Here is an 18,640-nt window from a genome sequence, read left to right as displayed (position 1 = left end):
ATCCCCAAATGACCTGTTGTGTAATCTGACCCTCCCCCAACATCTCCCCCTAGGGGCCATTTTATTCATGGAGATCCACATGAGCACCGTGTGCTTTAAGCTCTGGAACAGCAGGACATCGACTGGCTGACACATACCAGCACCCGGCCTTGGTCCCCTACCCAAGAGTTTCCCTGGTGCCAAAAGCGAGCCCACCCTGATCTGCCCAAAGCCGATGGTGATGGTAGCAACAGAGATGAAAACTTTAATGACTGACGGGGCAGGAAATGATGTCCAGCAGGGACGCTGGCTGGCCAGGAGGAAATACCGAGTTGGTCCCAGCTCTGCCTGGTCCCAGAGGACATGGGTGGACATGGGCTGGGAGATGGGGTGTGGGTGGGACTGGGGCTAAGGGCCAGTGGTGATGCACCCTGTTTGGCTGGTTTGGAGAGCAGGAGAGGGAGGCTGGGGTCTGAGGCCCTGGGCACGTCTCCAGGTATCCTGGCCTCTCAGCAGAATCGGGGAGGGCTGAGGGCCAAGGGCATCTCCACGTGCTGCCCCCCCACACAGGGACAGCCCTTGGAATGTAAAGAAGGAAATGCTGAGTGCAGGGGCAGCCCAAGGAGGCAGGGGCCTCAGGGCCCCAAGAAGAGCAGAACTGCAGCCCCCACCACGGCAGGAAGGCCCGAGGGTCTCACCCAACAGCAGGAGCCCCAGGGCTCACTGCACGCAGCCCACCAGAAGGCCAGCAGCACAGCACAGGCGGGCTCATGGGAGGCGTAGGAGGAGACCAGGAGGGACATGATGGCCATGGGGGCCAGAGACACATCCAGGAGGTGCCAGGAAGACCTACACAAAGCACCCCATGAAGGTGGAGTAGAGGCCAGACTGTTGGAGAGAGAGAGCTATGAGCCCCAGGAGACACGTGGCACACCCACATCCCTGGTGTAGACGTCTGAGCACAGGTGTCTGTGTGTCCACTGTGTATGTTGGGCACACCAGCACATACAGGCAGGGTAACCGCTCACCTTCTATCACCCACACATGTGACCTGCAGTGACCAGGGGACCTCTTTTCTACCCACACCCAACTGGGGCCTCAGGTGCCACCTGTGGGAGCACAAGGGCCTGTGTGTCTCTCTGTGAGTGTGTGAGTCTGAGGAAGCGTTCTTAAGGCCATGGTGAGCCACCTCGCTGGCCCCATCACACAATCCAGAAGCAGCTCAGTGCCTGTGTGTGACAAGTGTGACAAAAGCAGATACAGGGGCACATGTCACACACTCTGCATGGTAAACTGAGGCTCCTTGGGTCCCATGGGGCTGAAATCCCGGCTGCCCCACTGTCTGGAGGGGACACTGTGCATCTCTCCTCTGCTTCTGGGTGGGCTTTGAGGCTGGAGTGGCATCAGGCCGTGGGCAGGGCATGTGGCCGGCAGCAGGGCAGACATCTCACCTGGGGTGAGAGTCAGGCCCCTCAGCACAGGCCAGCACCTGGGGAATGACCTTGAGCCCATCCTAGAACCTGGCCATTAAGTCCATCTTTAGCCACTGCACACAGCAGTTGGGCAGGCGGCCAGGATGGGTGGCTTTCTCTTCATGGCCACTGAGAGGCAGAGGACTGGTTGAGTCATGCAGGCTCCTGAGGGTCTGGCCTGGGTTAGGGTTAGGGCAGAACCCAGCCTCCACCCCCAAACTGCTTGCTCTGAACCCCGGGGGCCTAAGGTTGGGGACCCCATGCTGACTGATGGTCCATGGTCCACTGGCCCAGCAAGGCTGAGGTCGGTGTGGACCCAGGTGGTGACACAGTGGGTGGGCAATGGGGGTCCCCAGTGGAGGCACCCACACTCTCAGGTGACACTAGTCATCCCCAGCAGCTCACCAACCCTGTCCAGGGGGCCGGAAGAGGGCATGGGACAGGGAGAGCCTCCGAGGCCTCTGCAGCAGGGAACCCCTCCCTTGCCTCTCCCGGGGGGGCCCTCCCTCCCTCCCCTTCCTCAGCTAAGTGGTCCCAGTGCGGGCTGGGGGCTCCAAGCACCCATCAATGAGCCCTGCTCCACAGCTCTGTGTGACAGAGAGCAGGTCATTTATCTCTCTGCACCTCAGTCTCCTCTGTCACATGGGGTCATAATGATGCCTCGTTGTGGGATTGTCATGGGATTAGCCAAGTTAATTCTTTCCATGTACAGCACACAGCAGGGTGCCTGGCACATGCCCTCCCACTGTTAACTGCTGTTATGATGTCCCAGGAGCTCGAGTGACCATAAGAGCTGCCATTGAAGGCACTTACTCTAGTTTTATGTGCTGAGATACACAATGTAAAAGGTACCGTTTTAAGCATTTGTAAGTGTACGGTTCAGTGGCATTAGGTACATTCACCTTGTTGTGCAGCCGTGACCACCATCCGTCTCCAGAATGTGCTCATCATCCAAGAGTGAAGCTCTGTCCCCATTAGACACTATCCCCCATGCCCCCTCCCCAGCCCGCGGACCTTCCATTCTACTTTCTGTGTGTGAGTCTCACTACTCTAGGTCTCTTGCAGTGGTGGAACCATACAGTATTTGTCCCTTTGTGACTGTGATTTCACTCAGCATAATGTCCTCACGGTTCGTCCATGTTGTAGCCCGTGACAGTACCTCATTCTCTCTCGAGTTGAATGGTACTCCAGCGTGTGCATACAGCACATCTGTCTATCCTTTTATCCATTGGTGGACACTGGGCTGCGTCCACCTCTTGGCTGCTGGACTCATGCTGCCATGAACCTGGATGTACCCAGGCCCTTCCAGTGATGTGTTCTCTCATGACATCACCTTACGGTGAGCAGGTGCTGTGTCCCCATCTGAGAGACTGAGGCCGGGTAGGAGGACTACATGCAGAGGGGACTGAGGCCTGTGCACAGATGCTTCCTGGAAGGTCCATCAGGCAGCTGTGGACACACTCCCACCTGATCAGGACCACAGGGAAACAGAGGAGCTTTTCCTTCTCACCTGACGTCTTTCTGGTCTATCTGAGTGTGTGACATGTGCCACGATCCCTCACACACTAGAGAAGAGCTGGTGAATAAAAGGAGGCTGCTGCTGTCGTCTTCAGTCTGTGATGTGTGCTCCTTATAGAAATGTTGAGAAGAGCAGAGAAGCAGAAAGAAGAAAATAAAAGCCCCCAGGGTCGATGTGTGTCCTCCCAGTCTACTGTGTTTCCTGCCGATGTCCCAGGGGAGGGACCCGTGGGCCTGTGGGGTGAGGAGGCAGAGGTGGGGCAGATCTCCCCCGGGTGCCCACCACCTGTGGTCCACACCAGGGCCCAGATGAGCGCCCCCAGTTGCCTGGCAGCCGCCCCTCCACACATCCCTGCCAGCGGCATAAGAGCTGAGCTGAGGGCCGGCACCAGAAGCTCCACCACCTTGCCTCCTCGGGCAGGTGCAGAGCCTGCTGCTGCAGCTTGACCAGGCTGGCGGCCCCATAGTGGGGGCTTTGTGCCACCGTGGGGACAGGCCGGCACCTTCCCTCCCTGCCCCCGAGGGAGGAGGCCATGTCCGGAGCCACCCATAGCCCCATGCTGCCTGCTCTGAGCACTTGTCCCCAGGCCCCAGGCCTCCTGGCTGGGCCATGGGTCCATGAGGACAAGGGCCTGGGCTGCCCTCACAGAGGCCACGGCTGGGCGCAAGGCTTGGGCAGTGGGGAAGGAAGCCGAGGGCAGTGGGAGACAGCAGGAGCTCTACACAGGCCCGTCTCCTGCCTCCAAGCATCCCCAGGAGGAAGCACGTGGGGCCGGAGATGGCGTCCCCGATGGACTTGGTGTCAGGAGGATGGCTCTGTCCTCCGGGGGGGTGGACTCACTGGAATTAAACTGCTGTTCAGGAACTCCTGCAGACTCGGGATGATGGGACGATGAGGGCCATGTCCCCTCCCCTCCCTCACACGGCCAGACCTCTAGACAGTTAACATGGGACAGGCAGCCCAGAGTCTTTAGTTGGGCTTATTGGAGTCCCCAGATGATGGAGTCAGGCTGGGGGAGAAGGTTCCAGATTCTCTTAATCTGGTCAGAGGAAGAGGGGACCCAGGGAAACTGAGGCAGTGGGGAACACGGGAGACTTTCAGTTCTATGGGACAAGGTCAAGCCCAGAGGGCTGTTCCTTCCTGAGGACTGGGGTTCCCCGGGGTCGAAAGGCAGGTGGTATGTCAGCCGGCTTACCTCAGCTCTCCAGCTCCTGCTCACTGTGCAGATCCATCTTCCTCTGTGTCACCTTCCATGGTGACCCTCAGCATTGTAGACACCCTCGCCCCAGTGCAGGATGTTGTGTGAGAAGTCTGGCCATTGGGAGAGTGGCCTGGGCAGACATCAGACAGGATCCCGGACCTACGACCTGAGGGATGTGCTGGAAGGAGGGCCCCTCCTGTGTTTCCAAGACACCCCTAACTTTCTTCCTCCACCTCGTAAATCTGGTGTCTGTGGCCATCCCGTGGGCTCGCAGGCCTGACCTCAAATGTGTGAATTTAGTGTCTAAGAAGAGACCCTCTGACTCATTGGATCTGGGTCCCCAACAGGGGGATGGTGGAAAGAAGGTGAGGACATGGAATGACGTCCAGAAGCATGGAGGTGCCAGGCGAATCCACTTACAGGAGGGATGATGATCTCAGACCCCGGGAGGAGGGGTGACACCTCTGCCTCCTGCCCCAGTTCAAGTGCAGTGGCCCATCTGCCACCTACCTGCTTGAACCCTGACTCCCACCCACCTGCCCCCCAGTGCCTTACTTCATCGCTGACACCACAGCATCCTGAGCTGATCTGGCTGCTCAGGACACCACCATCAGGCAGAGGGACCAAGGTGGGTCCAAGGAGCCCAGATGGTGGGGTGGGCCATGGCTTGGGACCCATCGTGGGCCTGCAGTCTGAAATCACGGTGTCAGCAGGCTGGGTTCCCTCTGGGCCTCTAGGACCTTCCTGCTTCCTCCAGCTTCTGCTGGCCCCAGGCGTCCCTTGTGACATGGCTGCCCCACTCCAGGCTCTGCCTCCATCATCACAGGGCCTCTCTGTATCCTCTGTTCTGTGTCTGTCTCTCTTCCTCTTATAAGGACACTTGTCACTGGATTTAGGGCCTCCTGCTTCAGGATGCTCTCACCTTGAGATCCTTGGCAATTACATCTGTAAAGAGTCTTTTTCCAAAGAAGGTCACGTTCACAGGTTCCGGGGGAACATTTTTTTGGGGGGGTCAACATTCAATTCCCTAGAGGAGATGGGTGGCTTCCTCATTTCCCTGTTGGAGCCACTAGTTCACGGTGACCTGGGAAGGGGGTGGGGTGAGGGATCCTCTCTTCTAGCCCCTGCCCAAGACTGTCCCTGGTAGCTCCATGGGCATACGTCGGATTCCAGAAAACACAGAATCCAGCGGATGGCAGGTAGCAGCTGCACAGGGGTGACACAGAAGAGCCAAGGGATGGCCAGAGTCCCTGGAGGGGAGCACTCAGGTGGAGACCTTGCAAGGCCTGCTCCAGGATGGGGTGCTGGTGGAGCGACCAGCTCCAACCTGGGATCTGAGCCACCATCTACAGTGTCTTCCTCCATCCTGAGACATGAGTTCATTCCAACTCCACACCTTTGCTCAAGCCATTCTCCCTGCTTAGCATGCCCTCCCCTCTCCATCCCACCACTGTCTTTGTCAAGAGATCTCCGGGCTGGTGGCCCCTCCTCAGAGGACCTGTGGTTCTTTGTCCCTGGGCCACTGAGCAGTCAAGCTCCCCTCCCTGCTTAGTGTAGGTGTCCCAGTCTCCTGTGGCCAGAGGATGAGCTCCTGCAGGACAGGGGTGGCCCCACCGCCTCCCTCACATACCCTTCAGGCCTCCATAGATCTTCCTGATACAGGCACCTGAGAGCCTGGGTCAGGAGGAGGCGGGTGGGGACACAGGCCTGGGAGAGAGTCCTTCCTGAGTGCATTCTCGCTCCTGAGCGTGCGCTCATTCAACACAGACTGGCCTTGGTGGTGGCCAGCCATGCCCATCTCAGGTTGGGGCCCCTGCCCGGAACATCTAAAAACCCCACAGAACAGAGTGTAGCCTTTGAGCTGGAGGAGACTGTACAGGTGGACTCTTCCAGCTGGCCCATCCCACAGACAGGGACACTGAGGCCCAGGATGAGGGTCAGGTCCACTGCCGGCCCTGAGGTGGCAGAGCCAGCCCCGGAGCCCAGGTCTGAGGCCTGCCCATGCCCAGCACACAGCACATCCCAGGGACAGAGAGAGCCTGGGGCAGCCATTCTGTGGGCAGGACCAGAGCAACAGAGGACAAGGAGCAGGGAGGGCTGCGCTGTGAGGACCAGAGAAGGTTACCCTGAGGCAGTCATGTCCCCAACACACCCTCAACTCAGCCTGTGTCAAACCAATGGATGGCCTCCCTCCCAAACCTGGCCCTCCCCAGGTCGCAGCACTAAGGCCTGGGGCTTCCATTTCCTGACCCTTTCACTCCCTCTCTGTCACACGCCCCCACTGCAGGTCACAGCCTCCCCTGCTCACTAATCCTCTGGCTGCCAACTGTCCTCACAGCAGCCACAGGGATCTTATTAAAGGGACAGTCGAGCATCACCTCTTCACAGAGTCTTCCCAGATCAGCCCATCTAGCATGGGGCCCACTACCAGATCCTCCACCCACCCCATGGCTAATTCCATCAGCACACGGTCCTGTCTACACCAGCTCTCATGTTACCACAGGCCTCTGACTGCCTATCTCCTCGGCTCCACCATGAGGGACAGTGTCTCTGTTGGCTGCTGTGTCTCCAGCATCCAGAATGTGCCGCACACAGTTTGTGCTCAATAAATGCTGGGCTTCTTCATTACAGTTGCAGGGAGGCCATGATCGAGGACACGATCTGCCCAATGAGACGACTGAGGTTGGTGCACGTGGGCAGCTCAATATCCAGGTTTCACCAACAAACATCATAGATGGCTTCATTGTCCACCATGAAGGCACAGTCAGCATGTTCCAGGGTCGTGTGGGTGGTCAGGATGGAGTTGGAGGCCTCCACCATGGCTGTGGAAACCTGGGGCGCTGGGGAAATGGCAAGTTCGAGCTTGGACCTCTTGCCATGGTCCACCAAGAGGCACTCCATGAGCAGAGATGCAAACCCAGAGCCGGGGCTGCCCCCAGAGCTGTAGAAGATGAGGAAGCCCTGCAGCCCCGAGCACAGATCCACCTGAGAGAAAACAGAGGACGGGAGCCTATGTGGGCAGAAGGCACAGCGTAACCTCTGACCAGCCCCGGTCACTTCCCCTCCTCTGCAAGATCGCAAGGTTCACACCCTCCACAGTGAACATGCATGGCACTTAGAGGCAAAGCAGACAGACGGTAAAGATGTATGGATGCACCACAGCCACCCTGGAGGGTAAGACTGTGGACTCGTGATTAAGGTGTCAGTTTTGCCAAAATGTCCTCAAGGTCACATTCTAAGGCCTACCCTTCTGTCCAGGACAGTGTCCACAGGAAGCCTTCTCAGCTCTCTCCTCACCAGTTTCTGGTCCAGGACCAGGTCGACGGTCTCCTTGCTGATGGTCCAATGGCCTCTGGTGTAATTACTGGCTGCGTCTTCCTTCCCGGTGATCAGCTACTCCAGCTGGAAGGGCTGCTGTGGGTCCCTGTGCACTTCATCTACAAAGAAGACACAGGGGCCACAAGTCTTTAAGGCCTGTTGTTAACTCACCAGGGTGGACAGATCGGGACTGTCCCCTTCTACTAAGCACACGCTGTTCCATGTAGGTCAGCAGCATTGGTGTCTCACAGGAAACGTCTCCGTGTAATACACAGACCACAACTGCACCCGATGGCTCTAGGAGAAAGGAGTCAACCCGCGGGACAAATCCCAGCATGACCGGTTCCCCAGGAAGGAAGGAGAGCTCTCACACCCGCACACAGGCAATTCTACACGTATGTGTTTCTTCCATCCCCGTAGCTACAGCCAAGGGTGGAATTTAAAGATCCCTTGCAGGCTAGACAGTCCCCAGCATGACTGTTGTTGGGCAGTCCCATCAGGCCACCCTAGTGTGGCCTGGGTCTCACAGGCTTCAGGGTGACATTCTGTCATCCCCTGGTGGTCACTGAAAGGCGCTCTTTTTGCAGCTGTCCTCAGAAACTACCTCAGACTTCTAATCTGGGGGAACCCAACAAATGTTCTATACTGAGCTTTCTACATCTAAGATGCAGGTCAAGACTCGTTCCCCAGCCTGAGGGAGCGCACAGCACTAAGGAGGGACCAGTGCCCAGGCGCCCTGCAGACAGGGTCTATACAACCACCTGACCGGGCCGAGGAGGCCATGAGTGACTCCACCCCCAGCCCATCTCACTGCCGGCCAACCTCACCGCAGGTTTTTCTCAATTAGGAGCCTGAGTCCCACAGACATTTCAGGCACTAACCTTTCAGTGTGTGACCTAATGTGACCACAGGCATACACTTGTATGTCTGTCCCTTCTGCAGGGGGATCCAAAGGAGCACATGTGGGGCCTTAGCAAGGCTCTCCCACCCTCCCAGCACAGCCGCCACAATTGTCCATGTACCTACCGATACAGTGGGCTCCAGGGCCACAAACACTGCTCTGGGCACATGCTTGCCAGCCCTAGTCTCACTGAAGAATGTGTTGAATGAGTCATTATCTACCACCAATGGTTTTGTCACTTGGCATCTGACCATTGAGTGAATTCCATGTTCAAGACAGAACCCTTCCCAGCAGACATCGCTGATCTGGACACTCGCCTGCCCCACATGGATAGAGATGCACTCTCTCCGGGACCCAGAACATAAATGTGAGACCCTTGTCTGAAGACAATCAATACTCTATGACATGCAAAGGAGACCTGATAGAGTAAATTAGTATTTGTAAAACATTTTCATTTCTGGAGGTTTTCTCAGACATCACATCCCATGACCTGCTATGATCATTTCATATCTGAACACCTGCCATCCAACATGGATAGAGACATACTTGAACCATGACAGCACCATTATGAACTCGTCTTCCAAGCAATCAGTAAGTAACATAAAAACTAATATAAAATAAACAGTCAAGCAATCCTGCTTCCACCAAAGGAGGGGTTTACCAACTTGTTTTAAGCGATAACTTAGGAAACCAGGCAAATTACATGAAATAACAGTTTTTGGTCACTGGACAACAGGCAGCAGAGACAGTTATGGCTCAGAGCAGAGAAACAAAGTCAGTGTGTTCCTGCCTCAGAAGCCTGCTGGGGAGTTTCCCAGCTGCAGCAGAGGGAGGGAGACCCGAAGCCCAGGGATCCCCTGAGTTTTGAAGAGAGGATTCGGGGTTTGGGGAGGCAAATGCAGCTGGAAACCATGGTGCTGAGACTGGCGGGGAGAGAGCTGCAGGGAAGAGCTCTGTGCAGACCAGCGAGGGATCCCACGGAGCCCACAACTGCAGCTGGCTTGGCATACGTGTGTGCGGGACTCCTGAGCTCACAGCTGCCACACTGGAAAGACCTCTCCCTCATAAACACTGCACGGGGTCCTCAGAAGTGGGGCCCAGTGAGACCTACACTCCAGGCTGTTCAGAACCCACCTAAGCAAGCTGAAAGGCAAGCCTCAATGGATCAGACTGTTCCCAGGTGTATTGATAGCATCCCCCAAAAAGCCTACACATAGCTAAAGGAACACCAAGAAAATCTAGCACCCAAGAATGTGAAATTCATAATGCCTGGTATCCAATCTAAACCCACCAGGTATACAAAAAAATCCAGAAAATATGACCCTATGAAGAGAAAAAGCAATAAATAAAAACAGACCCAGAGATGACACAGATAATAGAATTAGTAGGCAAGGACGTTAAAATAACTGTTATATATCCACATGCTCAGGAAGGTAGAGGAAAAATTAGCATGATAAGAGCAACATGTTTGATATTAAAATGCCTAAATCAAATTGCTAATGATAAAAAAGATAATGCCTGAAATGAAAAATACACTAGATGGTATTAACAGCAGATTATATACCACACAAGACAAGACATGAGGATGATGAAAATGTTCTGGAAACAGTGGTGCTGGTTATACAACATGTGCATGTACTTAGTGCTACTGAATTATACACATAAAAATGGCTACAATGGTAAATTTTTTTTCATGTGTATCTTACCACAAAAAAGATGATACTCAGCAATAAAAGCAGCCGTGTTGACACAGGCAAGCACACGGATGAATCTCATAGTGAAAGAATCCAAAGCACAACAAAACTGAACTCATTGATCTTGTTTACATAAAATTCTAGACAACAGAGAAAAGTAGATTGGTAGGAGAGTCAGAAGGGGGTCAGGAGGGCAGGCTCACAAAGGAGCACGAGGGAACTTGGGGTGATGGACATGTTCATTATCTTGATGGAGGTGATGACCTCATGGGTTATCGATATGTTAACAATGCTAACCCTTATCAAATTATACACTTGAAGTAAGTATTTTATTTTTATGTCAATTATCCCACAATAAAACTGAAAGAAAAAGGCAAAAGAAAGATTTTTTCAGACATTCAAACACTGAGAGAATTAATCATTAGAAGACACCATACCCTGTCGTTCGTCCATCTTCCGTGCTTAGTCCACCAGGTGTTGACATCAGCAGGAACAGAGACCAGTTCAGGTTCTTCTGTGCTCTCTAGCTGTTGACATAGGCAACAGTCAGGTTGATTAGTTAGCATTGCCGGGGTTTGGTAAACTGGCATAAGGGGTGTTTGATCTGAGCTCAACCTGGTGAGAAAGAGAGGGTTAGTGAGAGCAAGACACAGATTGGAAAAGAGCCCAGAGTGGAAACTTAGAGAGGGGGAGTGGACAGACAGAGACCAATGCTCTCCAGCCAGGTTTCTGATAAGTGATTAAAAGAAATATATATACTCATTAATAGGAAAATGGTTGTTGTGTGTGCACGCGCATGTGTGTGTATTTAGGGAGTTTTAAAAGCAAGGTGGGAAAATAGGTAAAAGTGAGGTTCTTTGATCCATGATCTTGGGAAAAGCTGTCTACCTGGTGAGGCCAGCTGCTTCTGGGACCTGAAATTGGCCCTGGAAATCCTTAGTTTAAGGTCACTTGTGGGGACTGTCTCCCAGTTGTCCTGAGAGTGATGTTTTTGGTCTATCTTGATGTGGCTTGAAAGGATCCTGGAAGATTTTTCCTTTATTTTGAAGGCAGTGTAGGCGGTCAGAAGGACTTCATAATGTCTTTCCAAGTGATGAGATAGCACATTTTTTATTCTAAAGGCTGGATCTATACCCAGTCTCCTTGTTGAAAGGGAGGCCAAGGCTTGTCAGCAGGTGGAGGCCACGCCTGTTTTATCTGTTGACCATATGCTTCAAGTAGACTAGTTAATTTTTGTCTATAGCTAGTCATAGCATCAAATTGTTCACTTAAGTACCCATAATATCCTCTTAACCCAAGAATAGAAAGTTTAGAGATGCCAGTAGGCATCAGGCATTCAAAAACTATTTCAAAAGGAGTCACTTTGGGTCTCCTATTTGGAGTATTCTGTATCTTTATAAGGGTCAAGGGCAGAGCTTCTGGCCATTTAAGCCCAATTCCTTGATGGACCTTTCCTAAGTCCTTTTGATATCTGGATTTTTATGTTCCACTTGCCCTGATGATTGAGGATGATGTGGGGAATGACATTTTAATGAGTGCCCCAGAGTTTCTGCAGGCAAGTGGCTTATCTCTTCTGCAAAATGAGCTCCTCGCTCTGCTTCAATCCATAAAGGAACGCCAGAACAAGGGACAACTGCAGTTGTTGATTTCTGTCCCACTGTTGTGGCCTCTGCACGTCTAGTTGGATAGCACTCAGTGCATCCACTAACCACGCAGATGATCACCAAATAGTGAGAACAGCCTAAAGCTGGGGCAAGTCTGTAAAGTCCATTTGGAGCGCCGCACAGGGCAGTGTGGGCCTCGGAGGACTTCCTGAAGCACACTGATTTCCCTTAGAAACTTGGTGAGGTTAGCAAGTGGTACACTGGGAAACAATTGGGTCAGAGATTTTGTGGATGCCAGGACAAACCAGTTGTCTTTTAGTTCCTTAACTATGCCCCATCTACACATATGTCCCATTTGGAGGAAGATAAGTTCTAGCCAAAAAGTCAAAGAAAAGAATATACAGGAAGTGCCTTTGGCCCAGTGTCTACTCCATCTGATCGTTGTTTGGCACCCTTTTGTATCCCGTTGGCTTTTTAGCCTGATAGTTAATAATGTCAGTCAGGGATTACAGGTAGGTATAAAAATTGGGTGGAGAAGGGACAAGGGGGTCCATGGTGAGCTGCACATTTAGCAGCTCTGTCAGCCTGTTGTTTACTGAAGATTTGACATCAGTCTCCTGAGTGTGGGCTGAACAGGGAAAAATGGCACTTTGAGAAGGGAGGTGAACAGCTTATAATAGGGCAAGAATTAAGTGTCCATTAGCAATGGGAGTTCCTGTGGAAGGTTAAGACTCCAGGGGATTTCCAAACTGTGCCCACAGCATGGCAGACTCCAAAAGCATATGTGGAGTCCGTGTACAGAGTGGCAGTTTTCCCTTGTGCTCATGTGCAGGCTCTAGTGAGAGCTGTGATCCAGTAGCTTGGGTGACTTTACAGTGGGCAAGCAACAAGCTTCGAGCATTTCATGTGGGGAAACTGTGGCATAACCAGTTATTATGTTTCCCTAGAAACTCCATGTACAGGAGCCATCACAAAACAGAAGTAAGTCTGGGATTTCTAAAGGGATGTCCGAGAGACCCTCTCGTGGCTTTGAGACCATTTCTATGGATGTAAGGGAAGACTGCGGGATGCAGTGGGGTCTACAGCTTCAGGGAGGGGTGATGAGGCTGCTGGATTCACAGTGTTACAAGGATGTAAGATGATGGAAGGGTTAGTTAGAAGAGCCTGTTCTGTCTGGCCTTGTAGAGAGGTGTTGTGTCCTGTGAACTTGCAAAAGAGCAGACACAGCCTGGGGAACACAGAGATGACTGGGAGAGCCTAATGTTAGAGTACTGGCTTTGTCAGTCAGGGTGGCAGCTGCAGCCACTGCACACAAGCATGGGGGCATACCTGATGCCACAGGGTCTAGTTGGCATAAGAAACATGCCATAGGACATATCTGTCCTAGAATGCATGCAGCAATTCCATTATTTTCATGGCAGTATAGATGAAAGCTTTGTCAAAATTAGGTAAGCAGAGAACCATGGGTGTGGGCAAAGGTAAATTTAAGGCTTCACAGGAGTTTCATGGCTCTGAAGGCCAGGAACTAGGCTGGGGGGTGATGTCTGGGAGAAGAGCACACAGAGGGTTAGCAAGGGCTGCAGAATCAGGAATCCACTGGGGCGGTAACCAGCTGCCCCTAGATATTTATGTAGCTGTTTCTTCATTTTGGGGAGCGGGGTGGACAAAATGGACTCAAGGCATTTGGGGTGAGCTGTTGAATGCCTTGACATGGCTCCTGTCACAAGTAGGTCCCAGTCGTCTGCACCCCCTGAGGTTTAGATCTGGAGGCTTTATGGCTTCAAGCAGCTCGTGCCTTCAGGAGAGTGAGGGGTCTGTAAGGGCTCCCTGTTTACTCTGAGTACAGACTAGAAGGTCATACACACACTGAACAGCAGCGGAGCCTTGAGTGAAGGCTACAGACTCCAGCTGGGCTGTAGGATTGGGGAAAATATGAGGGGGACTCACAATATCCCTGAGGAAGGCAAGTCCATGTGAATGGCCTCCCTTTACATGTAAATGCAGAATCAACTTGTGAGTCAGGCTGCAGTGGGATTGACAAGAGAGCTGGGGAAGGTCCAACTCTTGTCACTCAGGCTGCACCATCAGGAACTGAATCAGGATGATGGCTGGATGAGGGGCCAGGGATGCCAAGGGATACAGAAGACTTTATGGCTCTGAGGTCTGTACAAATCTATAGATTTGGTTCCATGTGAGTCAAACTTGTCTTCTTTTTTCAGTCAAGATTGCAGTATTGTTAGCGCCTACAGACATAGGTTCCCTACCTGCCACACAAGATGGGCCAAATTAAAACTGGAACACCAGGCAAGGAAAAGGTTTTTATTTCAGATGATATCAGCTGGGAGGTGAGAGTGAGCCCTCAAATTTGTCTCATTTCATCTCATCTCCCTGAAAGATGGGGAGCCAGGGGCTTTAAAGGCTTATGAGAAATGTGGCTGCTTGTGGCATGTGGGAGTCAGTGGCCTTGCTGGTCAGAGCTTTCCCACGAGCCTGCCTTCAGCCTTGGGACACTGCTTGCAAGAAGGAGGAGGAGATGATATGGAATCCAGGTGGCTGTCCTTGGCTGTTTGTCTCCATGGCAGAGTGGATTCTGCAGCCAGGGAGCCAGGGAGTGAGCAGGGCAAGAGTGCTTTGGGTTTAACCACACATATGCTGGGCTTAATGTAGGGGAACTGACATCAGGGCAGGCATCAGTATTACAGGGTGAGGAAGTAAGTTGAGTACACCCTGATGTGAAAAAGAGTGTACTATAGATTCAATTCCTCACTCTGAATCTATGGAGAGGGTAATGGGCAAGTGACGGACATGGTTCATCATTTTTCCAAGTAATGTGCGTGGTAACGATCCTACTTCATTGGCATGTGTAGCCCAGAGACTCTTGGGGACATATTTAAAGACTCATCCTCTTCAGGAGAATTTAAATCAGGATGAGTTTCTAACAAGGAAAGTAGGAGACTTGGGGCTTGGTCCCAGGGCAGGGAGGTGAAAATGCCTTTGTCATTACAATTTCTACTGGCATTAAATTTACATAACTAACCTCTGCCAAAAAGGTGGAACAGTGGGAGACTAGAGAAACAGGGAGAGTGTTAAGGGGCTAAAGATGTGGGAGTGGCTGGGATCTGGGCCATGAAATAGGCTGTCCAGAGACTCCAACAGCTTGAACAGAATCAGAGTGGACGGGTACAGATCAACCCTCTGAAGGGAGAGTAGAGAAAGTCACACCAGTGTCCCTTAAGAAATCCAGTTCCTCATCCTCTATTTTAAGTTTAGTGGTGGCTCAGGGCAGTGACTGAGGATCAGCTGACCCCATCATTTAAGGGGGAAATGCCCCTCAGGAGGAGAAAAGTGAGTCTTCTGGGGGAGCTGGGGCCAAAGGGGCAATTTTTCCAACTTCCCCTTCTCTTAAGAGCAGGACAATCTCTCGCCAATGCCCTGGTTTCCTGCGAGAATTGCAAGTGTCTGGAGGCGAATAGGGAGCCCTCTGAGTGGCTTCAGTTGACTCTCACAGTTACAGTTTCGCTTCTCTAGAGATTCAAGTTGAAAAGCAAGAAGAGTTGCTCATAATTCTTTTTTTCTTTTACTTTGATGCCGACTATTTTCAAAGAACTGTGTAGCAGCCTCCATTATTACACTTAATGGCTGCTCTGACCCACCAACCACACTATTTGGAATTTGTTTTTTGATATCAGGAAGAAAATTTCCTACTGAAGCAGGAATTAGGAGATTCCTGTGCTCTGGGGCTTCCGGGTTTAATGCACTGCGCCTTTGAAAAGTTTATATAGGTGTTCAACAAAAGCTTATGGATGTTCCCCTCATTCTGAGTGCATAATTCCATTTTTGACCATTTACCTTTAGGAGGAAACACCTCTAAAATTGCTCTTATTAAACCTTGAGTGTCAGCCTCCAGCAGAGCCACTTCCTGGTCATTTGCAGGAGGGCCTGGGAGAGGGTCTGGCCCTCTATTTCCCCTGTGAGGGGGTTTCCTCCAGGGGGCCCCCTGGCCTGTGTGATAACTACAGTGTAATCCTGGGCTGGAAGAACCCCCTTAGCAGCCAGCCACGATCTCTGTTGGTGGGGTTATAAATAGCCACTGACCTTTCTGAGTCCTCTCTAAATTTAGTGGGTCTTCTGACCATGGAGGCAGGAGAGGTTTAGAATTTCATAGATGGGCTGTGTCCAGGGGACATGAACTCTCTGCAGTGGAGGTCCAGGGTGCATCCACAGTGGACCCTGCATGGACTGCCTGACGCTGGATCATATGGTAATTCTGTTTTTAGTTTTTTGAGGAATCTCCATACTGTTTTCCATGGTGGCTGCACCAGTTTGAATTCCCACTAGCAGTGTAACAGGGTTCCCTTTTCTCTACATCCTCTCCAACATTTGTTGTTTTTGGTCTTGGTAATTACAGACATTCTGACTGGTGTAAGGTGATATCTCATTGTAGTTTTGATTTGCGTTTCCCTAATGATTAGTGATGTTGAGCATCTTTTCATGTACCTGTTGGCCATCCATATATGTTCCTTTGAGAAATTTCTGTTCAAATCCTTTGCCCGTTTTTTAATTGGGTTGTTTGTTTTCTTGTTGTTGTTGAGTTGTGTGGGTTCTCTAAATACTTTGGATATCAACCCCTTGTCTGATAAATGATTTGCAAATATCTTCTCCCATATTGCTGGGTTGTATTTCCATTTTGTCGATGGTTTCCTTTGCTTTGGAGGTTTTTAGTCTGATGTAGTCCCTTTTGTTAACTTTTTCTTTTGTTTCCTTTACCCAAGTAGACATAGTATTCGAAAAGATATGGCTAAGACTAATGTCGAAGAGTGTATTGCCTATATTTTCTTCTAGGAGTTTTATGGTTTCAGTTCTTACATTCAAATTTTTAATCCATTTGGAGTTAATTTTTGTGTATGGTGCAAGATAATGTTCTACTTTCATTCTTTTGCATGTATCTGTCCAGTTTTCCCAACATCACTTATTGGAGAGACTTTCCTTTCTCTGTTGTATGTTCTTGGCTCCTTTGTCAAAGATAAACTGTCCATAGATATGTGGTTTTATTTCTGGGCTTTCAATTCTGGTCCATTGATCTGTTTGTCTGCTTTTGTGCCAGAACCATTCTGTTTTGATTACTCTAGCTTTGTAGTCAAGGATTGTGATGCCTCCAGCTTTGTTCTTTTTTCTAAGAATTGCTTTGACTATTTGGGGTCTTTTTTTGTTCCATGTAAATTTTAGGATTCTTTGTTCTAGTTCTGTGAAGAATGACATTGGGATTCTGACTGGGATTGCATTGAATCCGTAGATTGTTTTAGGTAGTGTGGACATTTTCACTATGTTTATTTTTCCAATCCATGAGCATGGAATATCTTTCCATCTCTTTCTATCTTCCTCAATTTCTTTCAATAATGACATAGTTTTCAGTGTACAGGTCTTTCACTGTGTTTGTTAAATTTATTCCTGGGTATTTTATTCTTTCTGTTGTGATTGTAAGTGGGATTGTATTCTTGCTTTCTTTTTTCTGGTAGTTCATTGTTAGTGTATAGGAATGCAACTGATTTTTTAAAAGCGATTTTGTACCCTGCAACTTTGCTGTAGTTGTTGATTATTTCTAGTAGTTTTTTGGTGGATTCTTTAAGGTTTTCTACATAGAGAATCATATCAAATAGCAAATAGCAAAAGTTTTGCTTCTTCCTTTCCAATTTGGATTTCTTTTATTTCTTTTTCTTGCCTAATTGCTCTGGCCAATACCTCCAGTACTATGTGAATAGGAGTGGTGATAGCGGACACAGTTGTCCTGTTCCTGTTCTCAGAGGGATTCAGTTTTTTTGCCATTAAATATGATGTTGGCTGTGGGTTTGTCATATAGGGCCTTTATTACGTTGAGGCACTTTCCTTCAATACCCCTTTTATTGAGAGTTTTTATCATAAATGGATGTTGGATCTTGTCAAATACTTTCTCTTCATCTATTGAGATGATCATGTGATTTTTCTTCCTCATTTTGTTAACGTGGTGTATCACATTGATTGACTTGCAGATCTTGAATCATCCTTGCACCCCTGGAATGTATCCCACTTTATTGTGGTGTACGATTCTTTTAATGTATTGCTGTATTCAGTTTGCCGATATTTTGTGGAGGATTTTTGCATCTAAGTTCATCAGTGATCTTGGCCTGTAGTTTTCCTGCTTTGTGTTGTCCTTGTCTGGTTTTGGTATCAGGGTGATGTTGGCCTCATAGAATGTGTTAGGAAGTGTTCCATCTTCTTCAATTTTTCAGAATAGTTTGAGAAGAATAGGTACTAAATCTTCTTTGAATGTCTAGTAGAATTCCCCAGAGAAGCCATGTGGTCCTGGACTTTTGTTTTTGGGGAGGTTTTTGATTACTCTTTCAACCTCTGCACTTGTGATTGGTCTGTTCAGATTCTCTGTTTCTAATTGATTCAGTTGTGGGAGGTTGTATGAGTCTAGGAATTCATCCATTTCTTCTAGGTTACCGAATTTGTGGGCATATAGCTTTTCATAGTATTCTCTTATAATCCTTTGTATTTCTGCAGTAGCTGTTGTTATTTCTCCCCTTTCATTTCTAATTTCATTTATTTGAGCCTTCTCTTTTTTTTTCTTGGTGAGTCTGGCTAAGGATTTGTCAATTTGGTTTATCTTCTCAAAGAACCACCTCTTAGTTTCATTGATCCTTTTTACAGTTTTTTCATGTATTTCTGCTTTGATTTTTATTATATCCCTCCTTCTGCTGACTTTGGGCTTTGTTTATTCTTCTTTTTCTAGCTATGTTAGCTGCATTTTAAGATTACTTATTTGAGATTTCTCCTGCTTGTTGAGGTGGGCCTGTGTTGCTATGAATTTCCCTCTTATGATCGCTTTTGCAGCATCCCCTAAGAGTTGTTATGTTGTATTTTCATTTTCATTTGTCTCCAAGTATTTTTAAATTTCCTCTTTGATTTCTTC

The 18,640-nt window shown here is 49.9% G+C and overlaps 1 pseudogene; it reads right to left on the bottom strand.

Annotated features, from left to right (window-relative positions):
- Nucleotides 1–6,796: 6,796 nt before the first annotated feature.
- The window catches only part of LOC124227207 (tubulin alpha-3 chain-like), a 106,763-nt pseudogene continuing 94,919 nt past the window's right edge, over nucleotides 6,797–18,640 (bottom strand).

Source organism: Equus quagga, chromosome 15 (genome assembly GCF_021613505.1).
Source record: "Equus quagga isolate Etosha38 chromosome 15, UCLA_HA_Equagga_1.0, whole genome shotgun sequence".
Classification (NCBI taxonomy): Eukaryota; Metazoa; Chordata; class Mammalia; order Perissodactyla; family Equidae; genus Equus; species Equus quagga.
This window is presented reverse-complemented; position numbering and strand designations above follow the sequence as displayed.